This window comes from Eurosta solidaginis, chromosome 3, assembly GCF_040869045.1.
Source record: "Eurosta solidaginis isolate ZX-2024a chromosome 3, ASM4086904v1, whole genome shotgun sequence".
In the NCBI taxonomy this organism is placed as follows: domain Eukaryota; kingdom Metazoa; phylum Arthropoda; class Insecta; order Diptera; family Tephritidae; genus Eurosta; species Eurosta solidaginis.
In genome coordinates, this window is record NC_090321.1 from 104,387,788 (window position 1) to 104,410,794 (window position 23,007).

The window sequence follows — 23,007 nt, forward strand, 5'->3', positions numbered from 1 at the left end:
TCCAGCACCTTCGTCGTGACGTCGTCGTCCTCTCCTTGCCCTTTTGGTTTAGAGTGTTCGAAGCCTCTTGTAGCTGTTGTGCCGGGTGTTCCTCTGTGCGACTCACAGCACTATCTGGCTGTTGGTCCTCTTCTAACACCTTCGTGGTGACGTCGGCTACCTCCACCTGTCTTTTTTCCCTTAGGCTTTTGAGGTTTTTTCGACTTCGTCCACCTCCAGCGTGTAAGGATTTTTATCCTCGGGACTTCCTTTCCTGAGTCGCATATAAATTTTGCCTGTACCAAAGGACATTTTTCCAAGCTGCGTGTACAATATATAAGATGTAGAACTGACCTTCCTCCGTAGGCCCAGATACAGTTAGTACCTTCCAATCCTGTGTCGGTATGTTTGGATTCTGATTCTGCAGAAGTCGCAGTGTATCCTCCGATTTCATCACGCATGGTATCCATACCTTATCTTTTGGTACCGTGGGGATTTGCGCTTTATCCACGACTTCAAACCGCGCGTTGGTGCCTTGCCATTGGAGGTTTGGAACCACTTCCTCCAGCCACCGCAAGCGCGCGATGTTGTCGCATTATACCATCCCCACGAATCAAAGGTTGCAAGGGGCTTACTTGGTTGTTCCCGCATCATCTTAAGCATTAAGCTAATAAGTTCCCTTTCTACAGTTCTCCACCTTTCAGCAGTCATCTGTCCGAAAGGACTGCTACGATCAACCAGCGCCACAGTCAGTGACTGCTTTGCCACATCACTCATCTTCTCGGGAAAAGCCGGAGTCTTAGTGTTAACTCCCTTTGGCACCTCCGAGAAAGCCGGAGTCTTAGCTTTAACTCCCTTTAGCACCTCCGAGAAAGCCGGAGTCTTGGCGTTATCTCCCTTTGGCTTATCTCCTACTTCCGTTGTTGAAACTTCCCTCTGACTCGCAGCATTCGAGGTAGTTGCTACCTCGCTATTGGGGCCCATCTGTCTTGCAGCTTTGGGCTTACTTGTCTTGTCTATGCGACTGTCCTGCCTCGCGGCTCTGGGACTGGGTCCTTTCTGCCTCTGCTTGTCGCCTTCCGCCGAACGTTGCCTCTCCATTCTGCCATTCGACGCTTCTTTCTCCTCGTACCGGTTGCAGAACCGAGGGTTTCTAGCAGCAAACCTTTTGAACTGCCTTCGACCTACTTCGATCTCCACTTCTGTTGGGTCGATCACTGCTTCCAGGCGTTGAACAATTCTTAGTGCTGCGTGGTACGGCGAGAGAGCTCTCTTAATTCCTCTGCTCCGTACCCTTCTCCACTCTTCTACTCCGTTTTCATTTGTGTGCTTTTCCAACACAGAGTTCATTGAATCAGCACTACTCTCGTTCCCCGAGTCCGACGCAACGCTTAATGCGTATTCGTCGTCCTTGGCTTGCGACTCAGTCCTCCTCTTATCATCCTCCTTATTACAATTTGGTAATGTTCGTTCATCTTGGTCGTACGACCACCTGCCCGACAAGGCGGGCTAAGCGGTCCAGTATTAATTACGGGTAAAGAACTGTCAGCCACAGCAGCGCCCCATACTGTGGTAAGGCCATCAATACTTCCCGAGGTGGCCCGGTATCGGGAAGGCTCCGTTCGAATACAGCCGAATTTATCCCCTGACTGCAAATCGTACAATAGGCACGATCCGCATAACACCCTGGATTAGGTGGGTTGGCAGTTCATGGTCACCGACATCCCGCCGCCCTCCTGTGAGGCGAAATGGCGTAGATGCCAGTCCTAAACAGCTCCGCCTCATAGTCGCGCGCTATGGAGATCGGCTAAGCCCTGACACCAACGACCATTTGCCTACCCTAGTGAGAGTGAAGCAGCATAAATTGCAGTAGGTATAACCAACCGCTCCCTGCTTATATGATCTTGTTCGGCTTGAACAAAATCTTCTTTCAACATGTATCAAATTGTCGATACGGTCTTGAAATCTGCTAATCAATACAAGTTTTACGCACAATTAATGAACTCAGCGGAATAGAGTTCGTGCTAAGGGCTTTGAATTTCTAAATCTATTGAAAACGAGCTTTACCATGACAGGCTTAGGAAGGTGAATAGTCCTCTTACATCACATAAGCTGGATACCAAAAATTGTCGTTTTACTGTGTTGCGGTCTGCTGCAAGTGTTGAGGGGAATATGAATGTAATATTTTATGCATCGCTATTTAAAATATAATTTTTTCTATAAAGAATGCCGTATACAATTAATTATTCGCTCGTATTACGGAACGAACTCACCATCTTTCAAACGTCGTTGTTGTTGTAGCTGGTGTTGCAGCAGGGCTACGTTCGCGGCCCTGCTGTTGTTGTTACTAAGGCTGGTGGTGTTGCAGCAGGGCTATATTCGGCGGCCCTGCTGGTGTTGTTACTAAGGCTGGTGCAGCAGGCCTATGTCGGCGACCCTGATGGTGTTGTTTCTGATGCTGGTGGTGTTGCAGCAGGCCTATGTTCGGTGGCCCTGCTGTTGTTGTTGTAGCTGGTGATATTGGTCGCAGGTTATGTCAGGTTGCAATACGTTGGGCCTATAAGACGCGGCCTTCTAGTTGTTGGTATGGCTGGTGGTTGCGGGTAGGTCTGGTGGTCGTTGCGCTCGTGGTTGACGCGGACGGGGTGGTGGTTTTACGCTCGTAATTGGCGCTATTGTTGGTATTAGCGCTCGTGGTTGTGCGCGGTTGTGGCGCGGTTTTGTTGCCGCTATTGTTACCGCTATATGCATAGCACTCGGTATTGCGCTTATAATGGTGATAGCGGTAGTGCACGGTTTTGACGCCCGATGTTGGGGCTGTTGGTGGTATGACGCTATTTGTAGTATTAGCACTGGTGGTTGTGGCGCGCGATTTTGGCGTGCGATGTTGTTGTTGTGACCGCCTGTTTGTGTGGTTCCGCGTGATTAATTGTGATAGCGCGCGGTGTTGGCGCTATTGGTGGTGGTGGCGCGTGGCGTTGGTATTCTCCCCGGCGGCCGCGCACTGAATCGCAAATTCATCTTAAGTGCTAAAAGGGAACGCCAATCACATGCAAGATTCGTCAGAAAATAATGTTAAAACCGCAGCAATCATGTATTTGATCAATGTGTAGTGGCGCTTGTAGCCGAATTAACATTCCTATCTCACATTAACTATAATTCTACTTGACAGACTAATTTTGTTTTGCATAAGATTAATAGAATGCGAACTCTTCGATCATAAACTTCCAATCAAAATTTTTGATTGAATTTTAGTGCAACTATATCTACATTTTTTATATACCTACCATATCTATGCTTTTATTACTAATTATAACTATGTTATTTATACCTACTATATCTGCTTTATCTTTATTATTTTGTTCTATGATTTTAGTTCTTATTTAGTTATACCTACGTTACTTTACCTTATTAAGGTTAAATTCTAATTAGAAGTACCGAATTTCGAATTACTTTCATGTCGAAACACTCGAACTTCCGGTTTTTTCATTTGCTAATCTAGGAATTACCACTTGTTTTAAACCATATTAATGCTTACACTGACATTTATCATTATGTCTTTTTTAAGATCTTGAAAATCACGCCACTCGCGATGATTAAGCAAGAACAAAAAAGTCCCGCAAGTTGCGGTAAGATAAGCTGAAGAACGCAGTGGTTCGGCCCTTTTAGTTTGATATTTCAAAGAGTTGAGATCTCATATTTTTTAATTCGAGCTTCGCTACCGTGTGAAATTTCTGAGTCTAAAGTGTGACTAACGTGGTTTTTTTTCAAAATCGAAAGCTGAACTTAAAAGTCGCTTCGAAATGTTCGCGATAACCGAAATGAAATAATTCATAAAATTCGCGATATTTTAATCGACGAAATTAATTATAATATACTACAATTATCAAAAATGGAAAGGTTTCCCGTAATCCGCATGGAGTTTCATCATCCTCTGTGGACGAGTTCCTGTGGATATTTTCCCTCATTTCATCTTTACTTTGGATGCAGCATATTCCCTAGTGCATAAAACAGTGAAGTTCCCTGCCAAGTTTCACTTAGCTTCGAAAAGAAAAGGGCTAAATTTTTCTAACCTAAAATATCGCCTTATTTCCAAAACTTTTAATTAAAACTTGAATCTTGTATTCGTAGAAATTTAAAGAAAAAAAATTAAATGAGAATTCCATAATTCTTAATTTTTGCTAAAAAGGTGGAAAAATGAATATATAAATGTAAGGTATAGGTACATACTTTTAATCATTACACGTATTGGTGCCTATGCATAATCTTTCATAAAGAAGAAGCAGAAATCATGTAGTGATTTTTTTTTGAGGAGAAAAATTAATAAAATTAGATTTTAAATTCCTCTTGCAAAAGAAAAAAATAGTTAGAAAATACATATTAGATCATTAGCTTCTAAAAGTGTGTTAAAAATCATTAAAAACCAAAAATACATAAAATAATGTGAAATAAAACATGTTTAACTAAATATTCGCAAAGTATACACATATAAATATGTATACTAGCGCATACCTATATCAGTGAGAGAATTTTTGGTGTGTAATTAGTATTTTGATTAGAGAGAAAATGTTTAGAAATTATGTTAATAAATTTTCAAGAAAGTAAATAAAAACGGAATTTAGAGTTAAAGTGTAATAAATATTAGTCAAATAATCGTGCATTCGATTAAATAGTTTGTGTTCCGTACATTAACTTTGCATTATTAAATGCGCGATAAAGTGTGATACAAAAGAAAATCGCAGGCGATTTTTCGAATGCGATATAATTCTCATAGAATCGGTAAAGTTTCACCTCATTGTGGTTGTTAATAAATTATGTAGTTCGAAGACTACACAGGAAAGGGAAATAAATAATTTTTTTTTGTTTTAGTTTAACATATAAACCGAAAGCAACAATAAGTTTAGATGTTAATAATTTTCGATTTTCAGCATACATTTTGTTCCAGGTCCTCTGCTGAAAGATCTTTCAACGTTGGAGCCGTAAGTGGTGAGTGAACTTTGTTTTTGTTATTTCTCTCACATAATTTTTTATGCTGTGTTGGTGAGCGCATGATATACGCATTATTCATTTCTCTTTTCGCATAATTTTTCTAACTTAGATAAAGTTAGTGTTGCCATATTCGTACATTAAAATTAGTACCCAAAATTTATTTAACTTTTATTCGGGATTTTTAATGATGCAAAGTAAGACCTAATTAAAGCATTAGAGAAGAAAAATCGAAACACTTTCTATTTTCTTCAATTTAAAATTTAATGTCAAAATAACCTAAAACATTTAAAAATTATTGTTGATTGTTCATCTCATAAATATTTACCTTTTGATGTACTCGAAATTATAGAATTAAACTTAATAAAATCTTTTGGATAAACAAACTGAAATATATAAATTTAAGCAAATCAAAATTCGTTCTGGTTAAAATGCTAATGTAGCAACGAAATATATTTATTATTACGACTAGTGGCTAGTTAAATCTTTTCTTAAACGGAAAATTCTGATTTTTATAACACGCACTTAAATATTTGTAAATTTAAATTTTTTGAGATAACATTAATTATTATGACTATTTCCAAACGTATGTTGGATAATTTTCGTATTAAGAAAATTCAGTTTCGGTGAAGGGTTTGGTCCATGAATAAGTTTAAGCTTATGGTTTATCTAATAAATTTTGTAAAATTTAACATGACTCTTTAAACTTTTTATTTTTGATTCCCTAGCCTGATAGCAGTTGAGTGTGGTAAGTTTTAGGGATTTCCAGGTGAGTTTTGTTTTAGTTGGAGACTACGGAAATCATGGTAGGGAGGGCGATTGTTGCAACAACACCATGCAACATGCCCCGTACTGAACCCAATGCGACATCAAGACTTGTAAGCCACTGTAGGTATCCGCTTTCCTTTAGGTATCTCTTTTTCTTGGCACGTTAAATAAAATAATTATGCTGTAGTGTGAGCTGACAGCGAAAGGTAGGAGCAAGAACTCCACCCCGTTAGCCGACCAGCAAAAGAGCCGGATTTAAAGACGTGCACCCGCTCCTTACTTTTTGCATAAACTGTGCTTACTACAAAACGTTGCATGCTACAAATGGCATGATTAGTTACTACAACTGAATAATATTCACTCAATACATGACTATACACTACGGAGCGTCATACAATGAAATAAATTTCTATTTTAAACTTTTCAGACGTGCTAAATGGAAACTATGCTCTGAATTTATATTGGTTCCACTTTTCCGCACTCAACTAATCACACGCGCTTCGTATTCCTCTCTAAAATATTTGTCTGTGCTGCCTGATCACTGCCGCCATATGCTTTTGGTACCACTTCTATTTTGTTACGCTTTGTCTGGTCTTTCGTTTGATTTTGCAAGACAATTATTTGAAACGAAGCTTTATTACGTTATCTTAGCGTATTCAATGTTACTAATGCTTTACTTTTGCACTGCACCACATTTTTATGATTTTACAATTAAACTTGTTATTTTTACCAATGTCTTCATGGAAAACTGCGAAAATTAAGACTTTGATACTGCGCTCTCCTTCGCAACTTGCTCTCTGTACGCTACTTTTTATAATAAAAATGAATTTATTGTAAATTTTTGCATGATGTAATTCATTGTGTATTTTATCAAAAGCGATTTATATTTTATATTTTCATTGGCGGCAAAGCCGAACGCCCAATGGCTGAACCTTTTTCTGCTCGCGTCTATTAATTGAATATAGCACCACTTAAAATTTGTTTCTAATTATATACCGCTCAACTAAGCTGCATGAATATACATTTTAACCTTATAGACTGTGAATTAATTTATTTCACTTATTCTATTACGGTTTGGGTAATTACTTTCTAGTAAAGCACTTTAAACGTTCGACAAGCTCGCGGTCAGCACTTATCACCACGCTTGCAAAAACTTTTATGACAATTGTTTTTGTTTTTATCGGCCTATTGATAAATGATTCAAGGTTCGATTCGAGCTCAAGGCCAAAACAATAACTTTTTTTCAAATTATAATTATTTTTATTTTTTTAACTTTTCTAAATTTGAAAAATTGTATTTTGTTTTTGGAATAGTAAGTAGAAAATTTTTCAGACAACCTGCCATAGCTGCGCATATAGATCCATTTGGAAGGGTGCTAAGCCTTCATCATCAGTACGCTTTAGGCACGCTAGGATAACCATTTAGCTATACAGCGGTGGTTTGTTTGACTGGCAAATTGCTACTTCTATTCCGTCTTATACTAGGTTCAAACACACACAAAATTGGCAATTTATACTATTTGGGCAATTTGTTACGCAATTTGTCATATAATAAATTGTAATAATAAATTGCCAATTTAAAAAAATTGCGTAATAAATTGTTTCAAACTGCAAATGCAACATTGTAAAGTGTGTTTATTGAGTATATTTTAACGTCAGTTACGCATGGCTGAACTATGTGGTTGGCTCCTCTCATCAGCTGATTTTATGTCTTTCATTTCACTGGAGTAGGGATTGTCAAAAGAAGATGGCAAACTCAAAATGAAACCAAAACATTGAACACATTTTCTTACAACACACAAAAATTTCAAAGTTTTATGTTTTCATTCCATTTCATTCGCCTAATAATGTGCGTGTTCATTTTGACAGTCTAAACAAAGGTATGTTCTTGCTGTAGAGATGAGCCAACCAGCTATCAAATTACTATTGTGTAAGCTAAATCGAGTTGTATGAACAGCACTCAATTCAAATCGAAATTTCCTCAATTTATTTTTCTGTTTGAACATAGTATTACTCGCTATATTTATTCAGTGTTGAGCCATCTGTCGCAAATCACTGATAATGCTGGATTTGTTTATTGTCAATTACTTAGTTTGACATTCCCAAGTGCTCATTGTTATTAAAAATTGTTTTTGTTTTTATTGGCCTATTGATAAATGATTCAAGGTTCGATTCGAGCTCAAGGTCAGAACAATAATTTTTTTCAAATTATAATTATTGTTATTTTTTTTAATTTTTCTAAATTTGAAAAATTGTATTTTGTTTTTGGAATAGTAACTAGAAGGTTGTCTGAAAAATTGATCTATCTGAGCAGCTATGGCAGGTTGCCTGAAAAATTGTCTACTTACTATTCCAAAAACAAAATACAATTTTTCAAATTTAGAAAAATTAAAAAAATAACAATAATTATAATTTGAAAAAATTCTGGCCTTGAGCTCGAATCGAACCTTGAATCATTTATCAATAGGCCGATAAAAACAAAAACAAATGTTAATAAACCATGAGCACTTGGGAATGTGAAACAAAGTAATTGACAATAAACACATCCAGCATTATCAGTGATTTGCAACAGATGGCGCAACACTGAATAAATATAGCTGGTAAGACAGAATGGAAGTAGCAATTTGCCAGTAAAACAAACCACCGCTGTATAGCTAAATGGTTAGCGCAGCGTGCCTAAAGCGTACTGATGATGAAGGCTTAGAACCCTTCGAAATGGATCTATCTGCGCAGCTATGGCAGGTTGTCTGAAAATTTATCTATTTACCATTCCAAAAACAAAATATAATTTTTCAAATTTAGAATAAATATAGCTAGTAAGACGGAATAGAAGTAGCAATTTGCCAGTCAAGCAAACCACCGCTGTATAGCTAAATGGTTAGCGCAGCGTGCCTAAAGCGTACTGATTATGAAGGGCACCCTTCGAAATGGATCTATCTGCGCAGCTATGGCAGGTTGTCTTAAAAATTTTCTACTTACTATTCCAAAAACAAAATACAATTTTTCAAATTTAGAAAATCAAAAAAAAAATAACAATAATTATAAGTTGAAAAAAATTATTGTTCTGGCCTTGAGCTCTAATCGAACCTTGAAAAAATTTTCTGTTTTTCAGCCCAAAATGGCCAACCACGCCATGGCATTCTAGAAAAAATCCCATTCTTTTATTGCGACTGCGCAGTGGAACGGCGCCGTTAAATCGCATGATTTAACTGTGGTTGCCATCGTGGAACCATACAAGGTGGTAGTCGCGGTGACATTTGATGTGTCAAATCGTATAAAAACTACAAGTCAGCTGTCACCTTGTATAGTTACGCCATGGTGGTTGCCGTTATTGGGAATTTTCCCACACCATTGCATTCTTTGCCGATGCCACCTACGCGAAATTAACAAAAATTTGTTTTAACCACCCCAGGCAGACATGAGTGAGGGTGAATCCTAACCTTTTCCCTATCACTAGCCAACTGGTACGTTCCATGGGTGAATCTCCCAAGTGGACCATAACAAACCTGCTTCGGTTTGAAGACCTGACGATGAAGCGAACAGGAAAAGGGTTCACCTGTAGGAAGCCACTCTCAGGAACCTCCGATGTCAGTTAATGTGGGGCACGACTCACCCCTAATATAAGAGTCTCAAAGTTCTACCGCGAAACTAGCCGGGCAACAAAAGGTCCATCAAAAAAAATAAAGTCAAATAGTAAATTAATTTTGTTTCTTAGTTAAAAGGCTTTGCGGCAATTAGACATTTGTTATAGAGAACTCGTCAAAATTCCGTATGGTATTTTCTAGTGGTTATCGCCCCCTCCGAAAGGCTAAAAAAATATATAGACATTTTAATGAAGGAGAACTCAGCAAAACTCCGTAAGGCTAGTCCAACCCGAGTTTGGACTACCAGATTGCTCACGGTTCCCGGTGAGAACGCGTGTGAGCACCCTATGAAATCGTTGCTCAGGGATAATACTGGGCGAGATGTCCTCGACCGCCAAAACGCCCAGACAGGGTAAACAAATCCAATTGGTAGGTTTAAAAAAAATCAATTTGTAATTTAGCAAAAAAAACGTTCTTGTTGGTTTATTGTGGGCGAATATCCGAAGCGTGGAAGCGACCTATCAACTTCCCGTTTAGGTCCTCGAGGTCATACAATGCATTACCTATTTTTCGGAGCACTCGACACTGAAGGTATTTTGGCAGGAATTTGGCGTTAATGCCCTGTTTGAAGTTACCCAAAGCAAAGTTTTTCCGTAAATCTTCCTAACCTTCCTTGTAGTTGACTTGCCTAGAGCTTGTTATATGTATTTATTCCCCTATCCTTTGCCTGATATAAATTTCTACGGATTTGCTCACGAATATTAGTCAACTTGTCGGCTCTATTTGCTATGGTAACCTGGTCTTCACTAAGGCTGTCAAGTTTCTCTAAAATATTGTACGCTGAGGCATGTTGAACCATGTTTTGACCATATAATGCAAAGTATGGAGAGCACTGAATCGCTGTATGGAAATCGTTTCTCAAAACTGATAAAATCTCTGGTATATGCTTATCCCAATCGGTATGGTCTGGCTTATCCTTCAGGAGAACTCTTGTTTTAGAAAAAATTTCTCTATTTGGTCGTTCTGAGGCGTTCGCTTGTGGAGAATAAAACCCCGTTCTCACATGCGTCGCCCCGTAATTTCCTAAAAATTGTTTCATTTCCTTCGAGGTAAACTGTTTACCATTGTCACTATGAATAAACTCAGGGACCCCTGCAGCTGGAAAAATCTCTGAAGCGAAGTAATTTATAACATTAACAGTTTTGGCTCTCTGCATGGGCTTTAGCCAAACATACTTTGCAAAATGGTCTAGAACTATGAAAAGAAATTGATTTCGCTGTTTGGATCGCGGATAAGACCCTGGAAAATCGCAATATAATCGCTGAAATGGCCTTTCGGCAAATGTACTCCCTATAGGTGGTCTCGACTGTTGATTAGTGGGTTTTACAGCTTTGCAGGTGTCGCACTTACTCACGTAGTCTCGAACGCCTTTAACTTGCTGCGGCCAGAAATATTTTTGCCTAATGCGTTCTAAGGTTTTCTGCCACCCGCCATGGTAACTCCGGTTGGCGTCATGTGCTAATCTCACGGCTTCCTCCGTCAGCCCCTTCGGCAACCACAACCGCTATAACGAGTCTTCTTCACCTTCCACCCCCTTCCTAAATTTAACCATCTTGGAAATGATACCATCCACCACTCGTAAGTCCGGAAGCGACTCCTCGTTTTCAATGACGGTCCCAATCAAATATAGATATTCGATACTGTTAAATTCAGGGGAGACTAAATTTATTTCCCCGGGTGTGGCAGTGAAAGTCAACTCGTCTACATCGATCCGCGAAAGTGCATCAGGTACTATATTCAGGATGCATTCGCGATGTTCCATTCTTAAGTCGTATCTTTGCAGCAGAAGCGACCACCTCGCCAAACTTCCCACTCAAGTCCTTTTGTGACATCAACCACTTGAGACTGGAGTAGTCCATGATAATCCGAAACGGTAATCCTTCAACGTAGGGTCGGAAGCGCTTCACGCTGACTATGGCGGCGAGACATTCCAGCTCGGTTACTGTATAATTTCGTTGAGCATTAATCAGCTTTTTCGAAACGAACGCGATTGAATGCTCAGCGCCCTCATCATCGACCTGAAACAACACCCCGCCAACACCTATTTTGGAAGCGTCGCATTGGATTACAAACTCTTTGGAAAAATCGTGTTGGGCCAAGACAGGAGCGGAACTTAAGGCTACTTTAAGTTTTTCGAAGGCCTCTATAGCTTCAGAGGTAAGTTTGAAAGAGCCTGATGACTTACGAAGGCAGTCGGTCAGGGGACCTGCTAAGTCAGCAAAATTGGTATTAAATGCCCTGTACCAATTTGCCATGCCCACAAACCTACGCACCTGACGAGGAGATTTCGGAATTGGGAAATTCTTAACGGCTTCTATTTTCCCTGGGTCTACCTTTAAGCACCCGATGCCTATCAATTACCCTAAATATCGAATTTCCTTCTAACAAAATTTGCTTTTCTTTACGTTTATTGTCAGACCTGCGTCGGTAAAACACTTTGCCACTTCCGCCAGCAACTTTAGGTGGTTCTCAAAGTTGGGACTGCATAGGTAACATCAGATGGTCCAGGTCAGCGAAGACATTCTCCCGCAGACGCGAAGGGATTGCCTTGCCCATCAGTCTACTCATAGTCTGTGGTCCATTACACAGACCAAAGGGCACTACCTTGAAGTGGTACAGAGGGCTCCCCGGAACCGCGAATGCTGTTTTTTCCTTGGAGGACTCCGTCAATTTTATCTGAAAGAACGCGTCCATCAGATCAATGCCACTAATAATGTGCGTATCCTTCAGTCTGCTCAAAAAATCGTTAATATGAGGCAGCGGGTATGAGTATTTCTTAGTTAGCACGTTGACCTTTCTGGAATCTATGCACAACCTAACTTTACCTGGTTTCGGGACCATTACCACAGGACTACACCACGGAGAGTTCGATTCCTCTATAACTCCCAATTCGATTAGCCTGTCTATCTCGCTAAAAGCTTCGGCTTGCCTCGATGGCGAAATAAGGAAATGTTTGCTTTTTATAGGAGCCGCATCACCAGTATTAATGTGATACTCCACTAAGTTCGTTTGCCCCAGACCTAACTTTTCGAATGAAGGAAACGCCTCTATGACCTTCTGTAAATCTCTTCTCCGGGTTGGTGACAAATGATGGAGATTAAGTTCTAAGTCCTTTTCATTGCTAACCTCTATGCACTCTACGCTTGGGAATATTTCGGGAGCTAACGCAAATGCTCTCCAAAAATCAACCACGAAGTAAGCTTCTTGGAGAAGTGATCGAAGCCGTTATCCTTTAGGAATTCTTCCCTAAGATGGAGACGTTGGCTCCCGAGTCCAACAACCCCACTATAAAACTATCTTTGATTTTTGCCTTAACGAGAGGCCTTTCATCCTCCGTAAGCACTAACGTGGTGGTTTGCAGCAATCTACGCTCCTGTACTTTCTGGTGATATATTTTCCTGCACATCAAAATATTTTCTGATACTGGTTGATTTTCAAAAATCGCCTGTCTTACTCGCTCGTATCTATGTTCCATTTCTTCTAGATTAAGTGAAAAAATTCGTCTGGCAAGCGGCATCCCTATGCTGGCGTTGCAGAATTCTGGTCGGTTCGCCCATTGCAGATGAGGTCGTTTGACTATCGGATTCAGAACTACTGGATTTATGTGTACTGTCAGGGAAAGTTACTATTACCTTTGGGCACTCCTTCGCCAGGGTGCCACTACTCCTCGGACGCTCACCACCTCCATGCAACCCTGTACCTGCGAGAGACCCGCCCTCTGGTTCATCGCACGGGACGAAGCCTCGATCACTGGCTGGTATGGGGGCTATGACAACGAACAGGGTTCCCCCGTCTTCTCGCTCGTGTACTGGTTTCCCTGCCTACGATGGTCCCTAGGGCATTTTGGAGTAAATACTGCCCTATGCCTGCATTTAAAACAAAACGGATTCCTAATGGGTTCCTCACAGTAAATATATGAATGCCCCATGCCCTGACAATTACAACACTGGATTCCTGAATAGTCCGGTTTCCTGTTGCGTCGATACTCCAACGCCTCTATCTGTGGGTCAGCTTCGCAGTCCCCGCCTTCCATCTTCATGCCCGGGGTTACCGTGCGGGCCTCGTTCACGTGACGTCCCGGGTAAGTGGTTCCCAATAACTTGCTTTGCTTCAGCACATGTTCATGTTGATCATGAAGGGTCTCACTTCCGCGTTGAAAGCATCAGCTTAAGGCTACTGTTGACGTTCCTTTCTATGATGTCAATCAGTAAGACCTCTGACATTGGTTCTCTTAGGCGCGCATTTAAGGAGACTATGTTCGTGTGGAACACGTCATAGCACTCACTTAGCTTCTGCTTACGCATGGAGATCTCCATCATGATTTCGTGGTCACTTTTCAGAGTACCGAACTCTCCTTTTATTGAATAGCACAAAAATACATAAGTCGCGTTTGGGTTTTCTTTGTAAACAACCAGTACCACTCTTCGGCCCGCCCGCAAAGGAAAGGTGGAAACTAGCCATTATTTGGTCGTAAAAACATTTTGTACGCTCACACAGGGTGTTTAGCTTAAACAGAAAGTCAGCAATGCTCCCAGTACCATCGAACGATATTTTCCACTACTGGGGTTTTACTACTATGCTGCTCGGAGCAGGGTTCGTTGGGGTTACAACCGCTGGAAGTGGGTTACGTTCCGTTCTAATCGCGTTCCTGTTAAAATTCATTGATTGTTGAGCAGACTCGAGAGCTGCGTTGAGCTGGTCCATGTCGTTTCGAATCGTCCCTATCTCCCTTCGCATTTCTTCCTGCGAGGCCCGGAAAAGCTGGTGTAACACTTCCACCCACGAGTCTCCACCTGGAGCTTCGGCACCGATCCCTGGGGTTTGCGCCCTAACGCTTGCAGCCTCTCCAAAATTCCCATGATTTAGTGGCAAAGCACCAGCTCCGTCCAGTGCGTATGTCGACATATTGGTCATTAGTCCCGATGTATTATGCGCGTTTATCAGGGGCGCGTTAAGATTGCTGGTGCTTCCCGGTCTATCCATTTATTCGTGCTGGTCATTTTGGTCCGAGTTTGCATTGGTCCCCGCTGGACTTTCATCTCGATTACCTACTGGTGTGTGCATCACCAGGGGACGCTTGGCCTTCGCCCCCATATTATTGCTACCGCGGAACTGGTTCCCTCTAAAATTGCCTCCACTCCCGAACGGAGTGATCCGGCCAATTCGGACGAACGACTGGTCATGCGACATTATAATAAAAAAAAAAATTTAGTAAATTGTTAAACTTGAGTATTTGTGTTATAAAAAAAACTTCTATCTATAGCAAAACGTAAGGCACCTTGTATTATAGACGACGATTGGTAGAAAAAATATATATAAATTGAAAAAAAAAAAAATCGCGAAAGTTCAATTTAGTATTAATTCGATAATCGTGTCTAATAAAAAAAATTCAAAAGCTGGAGGGAAAGTGGTTATTGAAATATACGTGTTATATAATCAATAAAAAACAGTATAGGTTTCGCAAAACTACTTGTGTATTTAGGTGTTAATGGGAATGCAGACATCCCCTCATTAGAAAGCACAGGTATAGGAAAAAAATTATTTTTTGCTACAAAAAAAATCTCTCATACATGTCCCTAGTGCTCCCAACCGCAGCCCAAAAGGGGGTCCTAGGGACCCGCCTCTGAGACTGGTGGGGACACTAGGGTCAGTTCTAGACATACACAGTTTAGTCCCAGCACACCCAGCCGCAACGCGAGGGCGATCTCCAGGGGCTCACTTCTGGGACTGGCTAGAGGTGTTAGGGCCTCCCGTCCACTCAAACTGGGCACTCCTCCTGCCTTCGCCGCAATGGATGGAACGGTTTCAAAAGCCGCTCCCCAGACTGGTGGGACAGGGAAGGGTGTCGCTTTGAATCCCAGTTCAACCCGTCGCAATCCCGGTGGCATTCTAGGGTACACCTGAGACGTGAGATGAGCTGGGTCCTTGTAACACACACACTCACACACTCATACCAGACAACACAAATTCAACAACAAATTAAACATAAAAAAATTAACCCAGTTAGCGGACATAAATATTACCAAGCCGACTAGGGATAGCAAACCAGAACAACAAAAACCCCAAATCTACAAAAAAAATTAAGTTCGTGCAGCACTGTCTCATCGGGTGAAATGCAAACTCCGGAGGACACGACGTTAAGTCCCGTGGCACCCTCCGCTACTGCCCCCGATGACCACTCCGGACAACCTGATCCGTCCAACCATCTCACCGCAACGCAGGTGGCAGCTCCTGCTAAACTCACCTCGGACTGGTGGGATGGTCAACTTCACAAGTTGACCCGAAATGACCACCGAGACCGGCGCTTCAGGTGCCACGTTGTACGCCATCTGTTATGGTAACGCATCTTCAGTAGAGTAGCAAGGAAGGCAGTCGGCATGATATCGTGGTATTCTGTGGCTAGTCATGTCGGCTGGGCTGGGTTCTTGCCAACTTTGCTGTCTTGCGCCATAAACAGAAAAAATTCCTATCATGCCTTTCAAAACTGACAGAAGCGCAGAGACGATTCAAAACGCTTATAATTTCAAAATAAAACGACATCCGGCAGAACCGGACGCCACGGACAGACCGTTACAACATTCAACATTTAAAATTCAAAAAAAAAGAAATTCAAAAAAAAATCGAACGCAAAAGAAATTACCGAACCGGATATGACCGGTTGCTAACGCTGAAAATCAAAAAATAACAAAAAAAGCTGAAAATGAAAGCAAAAAATAAAAAGTCCGAATATACATAGGTGCGCCGCGGGTGTTGTTGCGATGCCCAGTCCTATTCCCACCCTCAAATCCATGGCCACCGACGCACCTAAATTTTCGGTGGCCCCTTACCTGTAAACCCTGTGCCTTCTAAATAAAGAGAGACGTCAGCATTCCCATTTGATTTACAAATTTATTTAAAATTCATTATATTTGAAAAAAAAACTTAGTCCAAATCTATACTTAACCAGTATTAGGTAAGCTTCTGAAGATCAATACTAACGAATAGTCAATCTTATAAAATCAACATCAAAAAAAACTGCTCATCCTTGATAGTTGATATGATTCTATGTGTTCTTCACGCCTTATTAGTGAACAAAAGGCTTAATCAGAAGAAAAGAAAGAAAAAACAAAAAAAAGGTGGAATCTGGGAAAATTGATTAGTCTGTTTTGACTTGGATTTTGTAAGAAAAACGTTCTTATATAATCCTAATTCCACAATTGTGTGTGGGCATGGCAATAAATGCAATACAACTGCACCTATATTGAGGTTTATTCAAAAATATGATAAGGGAACCCTAAGGAAATTTTCCAATTTTATGTATTATTAAGTATGTAGTATGTAGTAAGATATATTTATTATTTTCTAATTTTATCCTAAAGATTCTAACTTAGCTTATTTTATTTTACTTGACTCTATTGTAACCTATGGTTTTCTGAAGGTTTAGCTAATTTTATTGCAAGTGCCTTTATTTTATTTAGTTTCATTCAGTGTATCGTAGTTTTATTTAATTTAATTTTATTTTATGTTAGGTCAATTTACTTGAATTGGTTTTATTTCATGCCGCTGCAGCACAAAAGTTCACGTTGTTTAAATTTTTCCCAAATTATTAAATAAATTATAAAATTAAAAAATTGCTTCAAATAAATGTTTTCATACATTTAAAAAAGCAATATAGGCAATCCCCGATTATTAAAATCATACAAACAGACAAAATTGGTTAATTCGTTGTAGTTCTATAAATAGAACAAAAACAGCAACAAAACCAAAGTTTCTTTGAAAACCGCCGTACCAAGCAAAGCTTTAACACATAATTGCATACGAAGTATGGCAATGTGTAAAAGATTAAAATATGCAAAAAGAAGGCAATTGGGAAAAACTTTACAACAACTAATACTAGGTTCAAACACACACCAAATTGGCAATTTATACTGTTTGGGCAATTTATTACGCAATTTGTCATATAATAAATTGTAATAATAAATTGCCAATTTAAAAAAAATTGCGTAATAAATTGTTTCAACCTGCAAATGCAACATTGGAAAGTGTGTTTATTGAGTATATTTAAACGTCACTTACGCATGGCTGAACTATATGGTTGGCTCATTTCATCAGCTGATTTTATGTCTTTCATTTCACTGGAGTAGGGACTGTCAAAAGAAGATGGCAAAATCAAAATCAAAACAAAACATTGAACACATTTTCTTACAACACACAAAAATTTCAAAGTTTTATGTTTTCATTCCATTTCATTCACCTAATACCAACACGCACATTTTGACAGTCTCAACAAAGATATGTTGTTACTGTAGAGATGAGCCATCCAGCTATCAAATTACTATTGTGCAAGCTAAATAGAGTTGTATGAACACCACTCAATTTAAATCGAAATAGCCTCCATTTATTTTTCTGTTTGAACATAGTATAAGGCATGACGTGGCTGAATGCGTTTATAACCATTTCAACTATCGTAGGAGTGCGAGTTCGACTCCCACTCCCGGGAGAAAAGGCTTTGAAGAGATTTACAAGGTATAATCGAAACAACTGTCGCCTTGTCCGTCCTGATGTCACGTTGTTTAAATTTTTCCCAAATTATTAAATAAATTATAAAATTAAAAAATTGCTTCAAATAAATGTTTTCATACATTTAAAAAAGCAATATGGGCAATCCCCGATTATTAAAATCATACAAACAGACAAAATTGGTTAATTCGTTGTAGTTCTATAAATAGAACAAAAACAGCAACAAAACCAAAGTTTCTTTGAAAACCGCCGTACCAAGCATAGCTTTAACACATAATTGCATACGAAGTATGGCAATGTGTAAAAGATTAAAATATGCAAAAAGAAGGCAATTGGGAAAAACTTTACAACAACTAAGGCATGACGTGGCTGAATGCGTTTATAACCATTTCAACTATCGTAGGAGTGCGAGTTCGACTCCCACTCCCGGGAGAAAAGGCTTTGAAGAGATTTACAAGGTATAATCGAAACAGCTGTCGCCTTGTCCGTCCTGATGTCACGTTGTTTAAATTTTTCCCAAATTATTAAATAAATTATAAAATTAAAAAATTGCTTCAAATAAATGTTTTCATACATTTATAAAAGCAATATGGGCAATCCCCGATTATTAAAATCATACAAACAGACAAAATTGGTTAATTCGTTGTAGTTCTATAAATAGAACAAAAAAAGCAACAAAACCAAAGTTTCTTTGAAAACCGCCGTACCAAGCATAGCTTTAACACATAATTGCATACGAAGTATGGCAATGTGTAAAAGATTAAAATATGCAAAAAGAAGGCAATTGGGAAAAAATTTACAACAACTAAGGCATGCGGTGGCTGAATGCGTTTATAACCATTTCAACTATCGTAGGAGTGCGAGTTCGACTCCCACTCCCGGGAGAAAAGGATTTGAAGAGATTTACAAGGTATAATCGAAACAGCTGTCGCCTTGTCCGTCCTGATGTCACGATGTTTAAATTTTTCCCAAATTATTAAATAAATTATAAAATTAAAAAATTGCTTCAAATAAATGTTTTCATACATTTAAAAAAGCAATATGGGCAATCCCCGATTATTAAAATCATACAAACAGACAAAATTGGTTAATTCGTTGTAATTCTATAAATAGAACAAAAACAGCAACAAAACCAAAGTTTCTTTGAAAACCGCCGTACCAAGCATAGCTTTAACACATAATTGCATACGAAGTATGGCAATGTGTAAAAGATTAAAATATGCAAAAAGAAGGCAATTGGGAAAAACTTTACAACAACTAAGGCATGACGTGGCTGAATGCGTTTATAACCATTTCAACTATCGTAGGAGTGCGAGTTCGACTCCCACTCCCGGGAGAAAAGGCTTTGAAGAGATTTACAAGGTATAATCGAAACAGCTGTCGCCTTGTCCGTCCTGATGTCACGTTGTTTAAATTTTTCCCAAATTATTAAATAAATTATAAAATTAAAAAATTGCTTCAAATAAATGTTTCCATACATTTAAAAAAGCAATATGGGCAATCCCCGATTATTAAAATCATACAAACAGACAAAATTGGTTAATTCGTTGTAGTTCTATAAATAGAACAAAAACAGCAACAAAACCAAAGTTTCTTTGAAAACCGCCGTACCAAGCATAGCTTTAACACATAATTGCATACGAAGCATGCAATGTGTAAAAGATTAAAAATATGCAAAAAGAAGGCAATTGGGAAAAACTTTACAACAACTAAGGCATGACGTGGCTGAATGCGTTTATAACCATTTCAACTATCAGAGGAGTGCGAGTTCGACTCCCACTCCCGGGAGAAAAGGCTTTGAAGAGATTTACAAGGTATAATCGAAACAGCTGTCGCCTTGTCCGTCCTGATGTCACGTTGTTTAAATTTTTCCCAAATTATTAAATAAATTATAAAATTAAAAAATTGCTTCAAATAAATGTTTTCATACATTTAAAAAAGCAATATGGGCAATCCCCGATTATTAAAATCATACAAACAGACAAAATTGGTTAATTCGTTGTAGTTCTATAAATAGAACAAAAACAGCAACAAAACCAAAGTTTCTTTGAAAACCGCCGTACCAAGCATAGCTTTAACACATAATTGCATACGAAGTATGGCAATGTGTAAAAGATTAAAATATGCAAAAAGAAGGCAATTGGGAAAAACTTTACAACAACTAAGGCATGACGTGGCTGAATGCGTTTATAACCATTTCAACTATCGTAGGAGTGCGAGTTCGACTCCCACTCCCGGGAGAAAAGGCTTTGAAGAGATTTACAAGGTATAATCGAAACAGCTGTCGCCTTGTCCGTCCTGATGTCACGTTGTTTAAATTTTTCCCAAATTATTAAATAAATTCACTAAAATTAAATAATCGGTTCTACTTTCAACCTTTGTTTATACTTTTATGAGACATAAGATAGGAATAAAAATAAAATATTATTATTGGTCTTCTAGTATACAATATTACTACTGACTGTTTATTGCTTACTCAGTCACCAGCTTTATTATTACATTTATCCCTATGCTGGGAGAAAATAACGCACATTCTTAGAGGTTCAATGGCTTAGACTCAGAAGCAAAACAAAGATCTTTGTCCCACTATTCAGAGTTACGCGTTTGACAATACCTGAAGTAAGTTATGGCGAATTTTCCAGCTAAACCGGAAGCACTTGTCTTTGCAGCTAAAATGTAAATGCATATTCTTAAATTTCTTAAATGGTAATAATGGAAGAGATTCATAAAAGATCACCTATCGCAACAAAATTAACTTGAAGCAGCAAAAAATGCTGTAAATATAACCAACCGCTCCCTGCTTATGTGATGTTGTTCGGCTTTAACAAAATCTTCTTTCAACATGTATCAAATTGTCGATACGGTCGTGAAATCTGCTAATCCCTACCAGTTTTACGCACAATTAATGAACTCAGCGGAATAGAGTTCGTACCAAGGGCTTTGGATTTCTAAATCTATTGACAACGAGCTTTACCATGACAGGCTTGGGAAGGTGAATGGTCCTCTTACATCACATAAGCTGGATGCCAAAAATTGTCTGTCGTTTAACTGCCTTGCGGTCTGCTGTAAGTGTTGAGGGGAATATGAATGCAATCTTTTATGCACGCTATTTAAAATATATATTTCCTATAAGGAATGCCGTATACAATTAATTATTCGCTCATAAAGAATAAAACAAAACGTATTACGGAAAGAACTCACCATGTTTCAAACGTCGTTGTTGTTGTAGCTGGTGTTTCAGCAGGCCTATGTTCGCGGCCCTGCTGTTGTTGTTACTAAGGCTGGTGGTGTGGCAGCAGGGCTATATTCGGCGGCCCAGCTGGAGTTGTTACTAAGGCTGGTACAGCAGGCCTATGCCGGCGGCCCTACTGGTGTTATTACTAATACTGGTGGTGTTGCAGCAGGCCTATGTTCGGCGGCCCTGCTGTTGTTGTTGTAGCTGGTGATATTGGTCGCAGGTTATGTCAGGTTGCAATACGTTGGGCCTCTAAGACGCGGCATTCTGGTTCCTGGTATGGCTGGTAGTTGCGGGAAGGTCTGATGGTCGTTGCGCTCGTGATTGGCGCGGACGAGGTGGTGGTTTTACGCTCGTAATTGGCGCTGTTGTTGGTATAGTGCTCGTGGATGTGCGCGGTTGTGGCGCGCGGTTTTGTTGCCACTATTTTTTATATAACCCCACTGCGTTACCCGCCTTTACGCAACAAAATACACCCCTGCGTGCAAGTGGCATCGCCGTCAGCTGTTGCGGAACAGCAATGCAATGGAACTCAGCAGTGGCAATTGCATTCAGCTATATGGAAAAATGGCAACGCAGCGTGGATACATTTTTTAGAGTTGATATAGAACCGGCAAATTAGAGACACGCGAATAAAATTGATAAAAATTGCGACTAGAAACTAAAATCAAAGTTAAAGAATAAACTAGAAGCTAAGAACTAAAACATGTAAACAAAGTTTTTGTAAATAAAACAATGAAACTTAACAACATTAAAAACAAACATTTATTGAACTAAAAGAAAAACGTAAGTGTGTGTGTGCGGCATATATTTGGTGTCCAAGATGGACACCTTTCATGGCGACCGTGACGCCAGGCCTTGCAATGGCGGCCATAGTGGCGAAGAGGCAGACCTCTTAAAAACTGAAAAAATTAAAAAAAAATCTCTTAAAATGCTAAAAACGTAAAATCAAGTTAATTAAACAATTAAAAATTTTGCGAAAGAATGGAAATTTAATTTACAAAAAATTTAAAAAACTAAAAAAAACCATAAAAATCCAAAAAAAATACAAAACTTATAAAAACCCTACAAAAAAAATGTAATACCATTTAAAACCTACAAAAATTACAAAATTTAAAAACCATTACAAAAAATATATAAAAATGCAAAAATCTTATAAAAAAAAATTAAAAAACTAAAAACTACACAAAAAAATGTTCCCTTGAAAACTATAAAAATTACAAAATTTGAAAAACCATTACAAAAAAATGTTCCTTTGAAAACTATAAAAATTACAAAAAAAAAAATTACAAAATTTGAAAAACCATTACAAAAAAATTACAAAACATAAAAGAAAAAATCTACAAAAAAAAGTACAAAATCAAAAATTACAAAAAATACAAACATTTAAAATCAACTATAAAAATTACAAATATATGGCAGTGTAGCGGTGTTGGTGGTTTGTGACAGTGGCTAGTGGGGAAAAATTATTAGTTGGAAAAACAGTTAAGAATATATAATACGTATAATACAAAAACTACTTAAAAAAACGGAAATAATAAGAAATTGTTTTTACTAATAATAAAAGAAACTAAACGGCAGCAGAAATAATACATAATTTAACATTTACACTTAAAACAACAAAAACTAAAGTTCTGGAAAACTGTACCAAATTCTTGGTGAAAAATCAAACGGCACTAGCCACGCCACATCAATAACGGCAAACTACCGTACGACCTGAGGTAACGGGTTAAAAACAGCATCAGTAGCAGAACATCAAGCCGCAGCAGCAGAAAATCAGGTAACAGGAAAACCTCAAAAGCAGCAACAGAGCAAAAGCGGTAAAAAGCCAACCTTGGCGGTAAAAGCAAGCAAAACAGGAGTCAGTATGGCGCACAGTGTGCGAAAAACATTTTTC